Source organism: Coptis chinensis, chromosome 3 (assembly GCF_015680905.1).
Source record: "Coptis chinensis isolate HL-2020 chromosome 3, ASM1568090v1, whole genome shotgun sequence".
In the NCBI taxonomy this organism is placed as follows: Eukaryota; Viridiplantae; Streptophyta; class Magnoliopsida; order Ranunculales; family Ranunculaceae; genus Coptis; species Coptis chinensis.
The window spans coordinates 24,160,783-24,170,991 of NC_141458.1; the positions used below are offsets into that span (position 1 = coordinate 24,160,783).

General features: G+C 35.7%; 1 long non-coding RNA gene across 1 annotated transcript; it reads right to left on the reverse strand.

Moving 5' to 3' along the window:
• Positions 1–1,808: 1,808 nt before the first annotated feature.
• LOC147508749 (uncharacterized) lies at positions 1,809–7,429 on the reverse strand. The gene is made up of 5 exons (XR_015216432.1): positions 7,266–7,429; positions 3,781–3,834; positions 3,604–3,693; positions 2,809–2,875; positions 1,809–2,117 (listed from the first exon to the last, which is right to left on the reverse strand). It is a non-coding gene; the product is annotated as an uncharacterized LOC147508749 (long non-coding RNA).
• Between the last annotated feature and the right edge of the window lie 2,780 nt (positions 7,430–10,209).

The following is a 10,209-nucleotide window of genomic DNA, read 5'->3' on the forward strand; positions in this document are numbered from 1 at the left end:
TATGCACAGATAGTCCCTAACTGACTTTGCGGATCTTTGTCTAACATTAAATAAAGTCGTGATGTCCACCACCTGCCTTTTCTGATGTATGAAATGGTCTATGAATGCCTGTTCCAATCCTAGAAATCATTTATGCTTCCAGCCGGCAATCTATAGTACCAGTCTGATGCCCCTCCTTTAAGACTAGCTAGGAACATCATTCACTGTAGCCCATCGTACCAAGTCTCTTGCCAAAGAGGCATCTACTATCAGAAATGGTGAATGTGATCCGTTGGGTCTCCTTTGCCATCATATCTCTCAAACTGGGGCTAGTTGAAACACTTCGGAACCTCTGTGGCCCAGATGGCGTCCGTTAACGGATTACGGTTCAGACCAGCCACCACCTGGCTAGCTGCTCCTCTGCAACCTTTCGCCTACAGAAGATTCACCTCCCTAGCATTGTTTATCATCTCTTGAACTTGCTCCATCGTCAAGCCGGTCACCGGGTTTTCGACAAGATCCGGCACACCTTCTTCATTGTCAGACTCCTCACTTACTTCCTCCCTTGCTTTTTCCTCCGCCATTTATTTTTCTCTTCTCAGTGCGTCGTTCTCCTCTCTCAACCTCATAATCTCTTCTTGCATAAGTCGTGTCTCTTCTATTGCTAACCCTGCTGTTGTCTCTTATGCTCGATCTCCTTCTTTATCACTCACCACCTCCGGCGCCGGCTCCTGCACTACTGCCCTTTTTGGTCTACCCACCCCTCTCTTCGCTCCTGTTGCCATCTTTGAGTTGGTTTGACCTGTCCCCACAGACGGCTCCAAATGTTGGATCTCTAATACTTCCCCTCTCTTTCTCTTCCTTACACTAGGTTTTTCTCTCTAGTTTTGCCAAAAAATCCTCTCTCTCTCTCTCTCTCTTCTTTTGATACCCTTGGTCTTCCACCGCAGTCGTCCACTTGTCCCCTCATCCCTCGCTCACCTTTCTTCCACGTGTAGGGTTTATACTGTGCACCTACGAGACCGCGGACTGATATTGTGCTCATGAGTTCTCCGCATATCTTGCCTCGGGCCTATCCCACTGTCGATCCCCTACACCCCAGCTTTCACTATCACAGCTTGCATCGGGTTAACATTACACCTGATCCTGTATGTCACAAACCCTACCACCACATATACAAATTTCCAACGGTTATTAACCGCTGCAAACAGAAATTTGCAACGCTTTTTATAACTATTTTATATACACATTTAAAACCTTTGCAACGGTTTTTTATTTCACAAACGCTTTTTAAGCGTTAGTAATTTGTTAAAAATATTACCAACGGTTCTTAACCGTTGCAAAGTTGTTAGTGAATTTTAAAAAAATTAAAAATCATTTGTAACGGTTATAAACTGTTGCTGATAAAAAAAAATAATTTCTCATATATTTTGTAGCGAAACCATCTAAACCTACAATAAACAAATATTACCGTGTGCCAGTATTCATAGCCACGCTCATACACTCTAACAAATAGAAAGTCATAACCTATCAAGGAGGTTCGAACACAGTTCTTCAAACTTGGCCCTAATAAGAATTTGAGAATGTGTCTAAGCCCAGACTTTAGCAGTAGTTCAAATTTAAGGCTTTAAACTCAACTACCAGAGAATTCCTAAAAAATATATATAAGAGCATTCAATAGCCGAGTAATCCAATCACACAGGCAATAATGAAAACCTTCCTGGATACTATATTGCAGTAAAGTTTTATCATAATTCTTAATTTTGAGGATGAAACTATATCAACCTGATTTCGAAATCATATCAAACTAAAGAAATTACTAAACTGATCAAAAAATTTCAATAATCTTCAAGGAACAAAAGCTGATCCCACAGAGATCATTACTCTAGATAGATTCCCATATTATGTGAAGATATAATACAATTTCTTCATATACAAGAAGTGGTGTTAAATTACCAAAATCGGTAGTAGATTTCAGTCGCTCAGGAGTACATGTTTGAGATTAAGACCTTGAGTTCTCAGTATTCTTGGATCTGGTGCTTTCCTGACGAGGAACTATCGAGCTTTTGGACAGAGAAACACCAATATGTTCTTTGTGTAGTTTATTCCTATCAGGATGCTCTTTGTCCAATTCAAACCTATTACAAGACAAGGAACAAACCGAGTAATGTTGGCATGAACTGAAAAGCTGATAATTTGCATATAGCTGATATATGAAGCAAATATAAAGGTTCCGGTTCTTACAACTGCCTACATTAAAATGGAAAGCATGTTTGTCAAATTAAGGGACGTTCCACGGTCATTAACAATAAGAAGTGCTTGTAGGAACATTTACAGAATAAAAAAGTGATGGTCAAAAATCGTGAAAACACCTAGAAGTCCCATAAATATGAGAAAGGTGAGACTTGTCAGTTATGCATTTTCCTATTTACTTTTTGCTATATTTATTCTTGTTTTCCATCCTTGAACTATCTATATGCATATGCCAAGAGATGCAGTCCTGACTACAGTTATCATAACTAACCTTCTAGTTCATGTGACAAGTTAATCAGATGATCGCAAACTAGCATACATATGATAGTTTGAAGTGGCTTTTAACCAACCAACTAGGTTCATTTTAGCCTTAGGGGGGTAGGGTATGGGCAAGAGGGGATCAAGCAGAAACTGATTCAAGCTAGGATTTCTTAAATAGTTAAACTGGTTTCTAATTTCTAGATAATAGTGCTGATTTTCAAGTACTAAGCCATACTACTTTTTCCATAACGTATGCCCCTAACTGAATTTAAACTAAAAAAAGATGCAAAATGTGATGTGACCATTTAGTTTTACCTCCAACAATCGCGCAGACATTTGTCAAGAAGTGCAGCAGTGGCATTGTTTCCTCATTGAAGGTCACCTGCAATTTTGCCAAAAAAATAATTTGCAATGATAACAAAACTCACACTCAAATAATCATCTGAGTGTTCACTACACACTCACAGGATTGCGTTATGCATAACTAGAAAATACAAAACTTAAAATTCAGTTCAACAGGCGTGCTAGGCCTAGGTAAGGTTCAGAATCCACTGAAAAAGTGTTTCGATAGTTTGTTAGGATTGGAAAGAGAACCTCCTGGCAAACCTTGTGACAGAGACGGGCACAGGTAGTCAAAGAACCAACGGGCGAGCTTTGACATATGCAACAAGAACGATTACATACAATCTGTCAAGCATTAAGCATAAAGCAGGAAACATGACTTCTAACAAGTTCCAAGAGTATGGCATTCTTGGTATTAAATTTTGTTGAATTGTCAAATAAAGCAATTGCTTAATATTAGAAACCAAGTCAATACTAGATACCAAGTCAGTACTAGATACCAAGTACTAGAAATCAAGTCAGAACTAAAAATGAGAAACATAAAATAGATGCAGAAATAGATACCGAGTTATAGGATACATTAAATGCGATATCATAATACTATTTTTAGGCTTCCGAACATTCGCCAACATAAACGATGCTACTAAAATATAATATTGGAAAACCTAGCTTGAACATTTCTGTCAAAACCTTGTAGAGTCTCAGAACCTTGAGAAAATATGCTTAGTACTTTCCTTGATTCTGAAAGGCACCTTTCAATTCACTCACCTTAATTGGAGAGAAGTCGTAAAAGAAGAAAACTCCATGAATAGACTGAGTATAAACCTCCTGGCTTCTAAAATGTTCGGTCACAGAAAACTGCATGGACATACACGGAGCTAGTTTCACCTTAAAATAGAACGTTAATTGAGATGAAACTAGCTGATTAAAGTGTAAACACTATACCTGGTTGGAATTTATTTTCCGATGTCTTATGTCTGTGTAGATTGTTGGGACAACCTGCACCAATTAGAAAAACATCAGTGCATTGGTTAATACACATGAGACCTAGGCAATGGAAAAGCAACGATGTCTCTGATCTTTGCATGACATCGAAGTCACCTCAAGAGTTATCAAAGAATGAAAATAAATGTACATATCAAACAAACCAACTACAAATTCACTGTAGAAACTTCACGTAAAGTTCTGAATAATAACAGTAGATGTAGTACCAGTAGTAACACTATAATAATACATCATGTCGTTGACTAAAATATCTGAAGTGGCATATTCACCACGAAAAACAAATTCAACACTATAGTCACCTTAATAAGTATTGGTACATTCAAGATGCTTGTCACCACCACTAAAAATATAAGGCTCTGAGTCCAATAATGGCATATTTAAAGTCAATAAAGTAGAGCTAAAATCAAAAAATAAATTAAAAGTCAATAAAATATAGTCAATAAAGTCAATATAGAGAGTAAAATAAGATAGATTGGTACTTTTAGCTCTATTTTGTTGATTTTAGATGACTTTTAGCTCTATTTTGTTGATTTTAGCTCTACTTTATTTTTTTTACCCTACTTTTTAATACTAAAAGAAATTAGATCTTCATTTTCAAGAGTGAGTGGTTTGTAAAGGTAAAAGTACAAACAGGATTCAAGTAAAGTAAGTTACAAAGTACAATCTACTAAATCTAGTAATTGACTAAGTTAGATATTTGAGGAATCCAATAATCTTACCCATCAAGTGGATTCACCACACCAGGGAACTTTTGACCAAATGATAGTTTGTTTATTCGGTGGCTTATCTGGTGCATAGCAAGGCAGAAAATCAATTTATGACCATACTTACATTAGCAATTAGAGGGCACAAAATATCTTCTTGGCCATATTGTTTACTAGCAACAACAGCTTTCATGCGAAGAACAACTTCACCCTTGTTCCTTACATCCATAATCTCTTAACCTCCCTCTACCAACTCATCTAAAAGTTCAATTGCCTAAAAAATAAATATACAAAAAAGTCTCAATTCATACACTTTATCAAGATGAGTTCTTTCCAAGTATAAATACAAACCTTAGCAATAGCTTTAGTGTATCCACTAATAATTTCACTCGGGTGCAATCCCGACCTAATAAGCTCCTCATCATTTTGTAAAAGTTCCCTTGTTTGTACACATCTCCAAATCTGTCCAATTCATTCATCCACTCTTTCTGAATTGGCCGAGACATTCTGCAAAATTAGGACATGTGGGGGGTTGAACAAGCACATTATGTAATCTATCGATTTGATACAACATAATACACAATCAAACCTTGAATATAGACACAGAGCACTAAGGCTTTTGTGTAAGTCGTTGAATCCTAAACTTGACTCCAACTACATCAAAAGTAAGCTCTAAGTCGGTCTAGCACAGCTAGCCTAGGTAGCAAGCAGCACTAGTATTCTTGAATTCTAGCTAAGTCTATGATATTAAAGGAATAGCTATAAATAGAATTAACTAACTACTTAATTGGTGTGTGGCACTACCAATTAACTCCTAGGGATACATAGAACAAGTATACATTGATCCACAATCCTAGTTCTCCTTTAATTAAAGCAAGTAGCACAAAGTGAATTCAAGTAGTAATATTAAACATGTAGAATACAAATCTTTTAGTCTACCATGCATGAGAATACTTTACTTCACCTTAGCAAATTATACAAAAGCTTACCAGTAGCACACCATTTACAAAGAATACTAACAAAGAAAAATGTTTAAAACCTTAAGGTTATCTTTCAAAAGGCAATCAAATCCATGCAAAAAAACTCAAATGTTTATAACCTAGCATGCTTCATTTTCTAACAACAATGCTACATATACAATTACTTCACCTGTTTCTAACTTGTTATGTAGATAATCTGAAAATAAATTTTCTTCCCCTACATGACTACATGACACTTTTATTGAAAAAAGAGACCCTAATGCATCAAATAGCTTTCAATGAAAATATATACTCTCTACACAAACCATATACACATTTCCCAGTATGTAAATTCCAAACAAAGCAAACACGGCATAATGCAGTCAATACTATTTAACTTAGTCATCCTAATCAAGCTCTATAAAATGCAATTTATCTTATCAATTTCAATGAAAAGTTGATCAAATCAAACAATAACCCATATGCATATATAATCTTTATAAATTAAAGACATAATAACCCTTAAACAACAAAACATACCCCTTGGATTCTCTTTCCAGTAACAGGGCACTTAGGTCCACTAGCCCTCTTCTTAGTCGTCTGGTAAACAAGTTTTCCACCTAATCAAAGTCAGTTCACACTTTTAAATATATGGGTACTCATAAAAATCAAAATAACATCTAAATATCATTTAAAATTAGAATATGAACTAATGAACACCAAGTGTTCATTAACCAAGAAAACAAGTCCTCAAAACTAATCATCACAACAATACATTTATTTTGTCGACCAATTTCTAAACCAAACCAAAACCACCACCCCAACTCTCAAACAACGACTCAACTCCATTATCAACACCCCTCAAGTTCAAAATTACAATGCCAATGATAGATATATTTAAACAAACGGCAATATCCTATTAATTTCATTATACCAAAATGAATGGCGGTAGGCCACAAGCCAGAAGTCCCCAGAAGTCCCCAGAAGTCCACCACGCACCACAACCATAGTTTCAGGACTTTCAGTACAACGTGTACTTTTCTGAGGAAAGCGGAAAGCCCATTTGGTTCTCGAAGAACACATTCACGAAGACATCTCACTTTCCAAAGTTGATAGCTTTACTAAACAACAGTATCACAAGGGAACAAACTTTATTATTTTTAATGTGTTACACACTTACACTGCTGAGATTCCCTAGTCTTTCTATTTTACTGTTCTTTTGATAGAGATATATACACATAGAATATGGTCATATATAGAGGATGGGGGGTATCTGTTTTAGCAGATGATCGATAACATTGTCTAGTAAGCATGTTGCTTTGTTAGGAATTCTATTTGTCGTCCTCATTCCCTTTCTGAATTGCATTTCTTTTTAACTATATATCACTTGATAAACTAAAGATTTCTGTCTTTGTAAAGATTGCATGGTCTGGTCGTCATCTTTCTTTACAGTGTACACTCTCACTTCATTTAATGGAGATCTCCCTTGGAGTTGTAAATGCTACACCACTACAACAGCTAGTAATGGTGTAGCATCCCCAAAAAAAAAAAAAAATAAAAAAAATACCCAATTCTATAAATTGAAACCAATTCAATTAAACTAACGTTGGCAATTTAACATAGAATAAATTGAAACAAATAAATACCCAATTCTAAAAATTGAAACCAATTACACATAAATTTAAAATCCCATAAAATTTTAATATAACTAATAAGTGAATATTGAAGAAAGAAAAATCTTACTTTAATGAGAGAGACAAACCTGGTTAATCCACCGAAAATTAGTTTTGAGGAGTGCGAGATCTATTTTTCATAATATAAAACTGGATTGGATTGAAATGATGATTTTAGGGATCTTGAGATGCGGTGGTGCGAGAGAGAGAGAGGAGAGAAAGAAAGTTATGTTTTGTATTTCGATTTTTTTCATTTCCCTCTTTCGCAAAAATTTTAAGTTTTTAATTTGTAATACTTCTCGAACGCTTTTTAAGTGTTTGCAATTAATTCTGGAAATTCACCCCAAATAAAGTAACACTTTTACATCATTGCCAACGCTTATTTAATATTGGAAACTTACTAACGCTAAATAACCGTTGCAAAGCAAAAAAGGTGCGTGTTGCAAATATCATATTATGGTGTAGTGACGAGTGGAGGATTGTAATACAATTCGCGGCCAATAAAGTCACAGGGTCAAGAAAGATGAGAGCATAGAGTTCAAGAGTTCGTGGATAAAGATAATAGGGACTGAGTACTTCATGGACATACGGTCCAGTAGCAGAGTACACGGAATCTAAAATGTCCTGAGGAGAATAAGACTGCATACAGTCTCAGGATACTGCGGATATCTAGAGTTCAAAGAAAGAGACAAGGAAGTTCAAGGACTTTTCGGGTCTGCCGTCATTGTTGCCGAACCCAAGAAGGAGGCAAGTGTAGTAGCCATATTCATGGATGGATCATATAGGTATTGGGCTAAGAGATAGGGCCAAGACCTTAGTATGTATTGAGCCAAAAGAATAGGCCCAAGACCATATTATGCCCCATGAAGTAAACCTAAATAGAGACGATAAAAGAAAAGAAGAGTGGAGAAGAAAGAGGGGGGGATGAGGAGAGAGGGAGCTCATAAGAGAGTAAGGGGAAGGGAGAGGGGGAGGAGAAAATAGTGAACTACGGCGGTTTGACCCCGAAATGGGTACGTAGGTAACCTAAAATGTTGGTGCAGTCGATCAAATATAGAGCTCTAATACTAGTAAAGTGAATCTTCACAGAAAGAGGTGAGACATTTATACTAAACCTTCTATTTTTTGTGTCCTTAAGATTTTACAGAATTACTTGTTGATTTTTTATTTTTTATTTTTATTTTTTATGTAACACTAAAGATTTTTTTTGGTTGTTGAATTTCTGAATTAGCCTGAATACCCTAAACTCTTGGGTATGCCCATGCCTAAGCCTATGATGGCTCTCTGTAATATAGAGAGAGGAGGAAGAGAAATATATCATGCTACTAATTATATCGACAGTGTATCTTAGTATCTAATTCTTAAAACCAAAATTCTATAGCAACCGAATTTTTTGAACCGAATTTGTGAACACACTGACGTGGCACTCATCAGGCAGGGGGTGCGTGTGTATTTCTCAAAGAAGTACTGCAAATCAAGGTCTCTCTACTTGCCACGTCATTGTGTTCACAAATTCGGTTCAAAGTGTGTGTTGTTGTAGAAACACTCTTCTTAAAATAAATCGACCGAAATAACACATCATGTCGTGCATGACTATGAATTAGCCAATTTTAGATTTTTTTTTTTTTTTTTTGGTAGATCATAAGAGATAAGATCAACATGTTGCTATATGAGATGATATCCGAAGAAGAAACAAACTACGGTCTATCACATGCAGGGCCAGCTCAAGCCAAGATCCTTAGGGCAAAAAGGAGAAAAGAAGATCGGTTTTTTTTAATAAAAAAATAAGATATCATATTATAGCAAAAAAAATACAATTTTTATTACAAAATAAACTATACAACAATTTTATGTTTCACATAAAAAAGTTGATTACCTTCCAAATACAAAATAATTAAATAAATGAAAATTGTGATTTTGGTGATCAATCACTATGAACTTAAAGAGTGAAATAGACAAATGGTTAAACTTGAAAGTGATGAAATAGACTAAGGGGAGAGAGAAAGTGAGACCTTCAGTATCAATTAAACGGAAAAGATTAAGAGAATTTAGCTGAGAGATAGGAGGAAATGGGCATAAAATGTGGAGATTATTCTTTATCTAAATTTGAAATTTTTCCGATTTTGTTTTATTTTCAATAAAGATCGAAATTTAACTGAATGAGGGCACTCCAAAAATAATTTAGAATACTACATTCCCTGTGCCATTGAATTGATAATAATAGTAGTTCTAGATGCCATTTGTGAGGAGAATGAAAGAACCAATTTGTAACTAAATGGACTTTCATGTCTTTTATTTGTGTTTTCTTTTTCTTTACAAAATCAGGTAATAACAAATATGTGTAAGGAGATAATACGAAATAATTTGAGGCTTTCCATACTTGAGGCTTTAGGAAGCCGCCTAACTCGCCTAAGGGTTGAGCCGGCACTAATCACATATTAAGCAACTAAAAGAAGAAGAAGAATAGGAGGAAAAAACTTGAAAATGAAGAAAGAAAACAACAACTATTTTGCTATCCTCCAGCTGTTGAAATTTATGAATATGTAGCAACATCTATACGTAATCTATATGTTGATCAATATTAAGGGTATGGAAATGGGGACATGCAGTTCGTGGATTTCATAGCTGAGTATGATGATTGGGGGCTTGGCCGGATTAACCAATGACTTGTATTTTATTCCTTCATTCCTCAACCGTGGGCCTCTACCTTTTATGTCTCCTTATGGCTCTCTACATTCGAAAGTTGAAGCATATGAACTGCAACTAAGACACGTTTGCTGAGGCAGTCATTGACATTTATAAAAAAGAAGCCCTCGTTTTATGTCATGATGTGTGGCCTTACTGTTTATGCAGATGTACTTAAAAGAGTATAACAGAGAAATGAAAATAGGAGTCTTTATTCACATAGGATTTAGCTCACGTGCCTTTGAAAGCTATTGCACACTGGACGGTGGATGCGGATGGGAGCTGCTTAAAGCTATGCTGAATGCCGACTTGATTGGGTACGTAAGTTCATGTTTTTGAAGGCTAGCC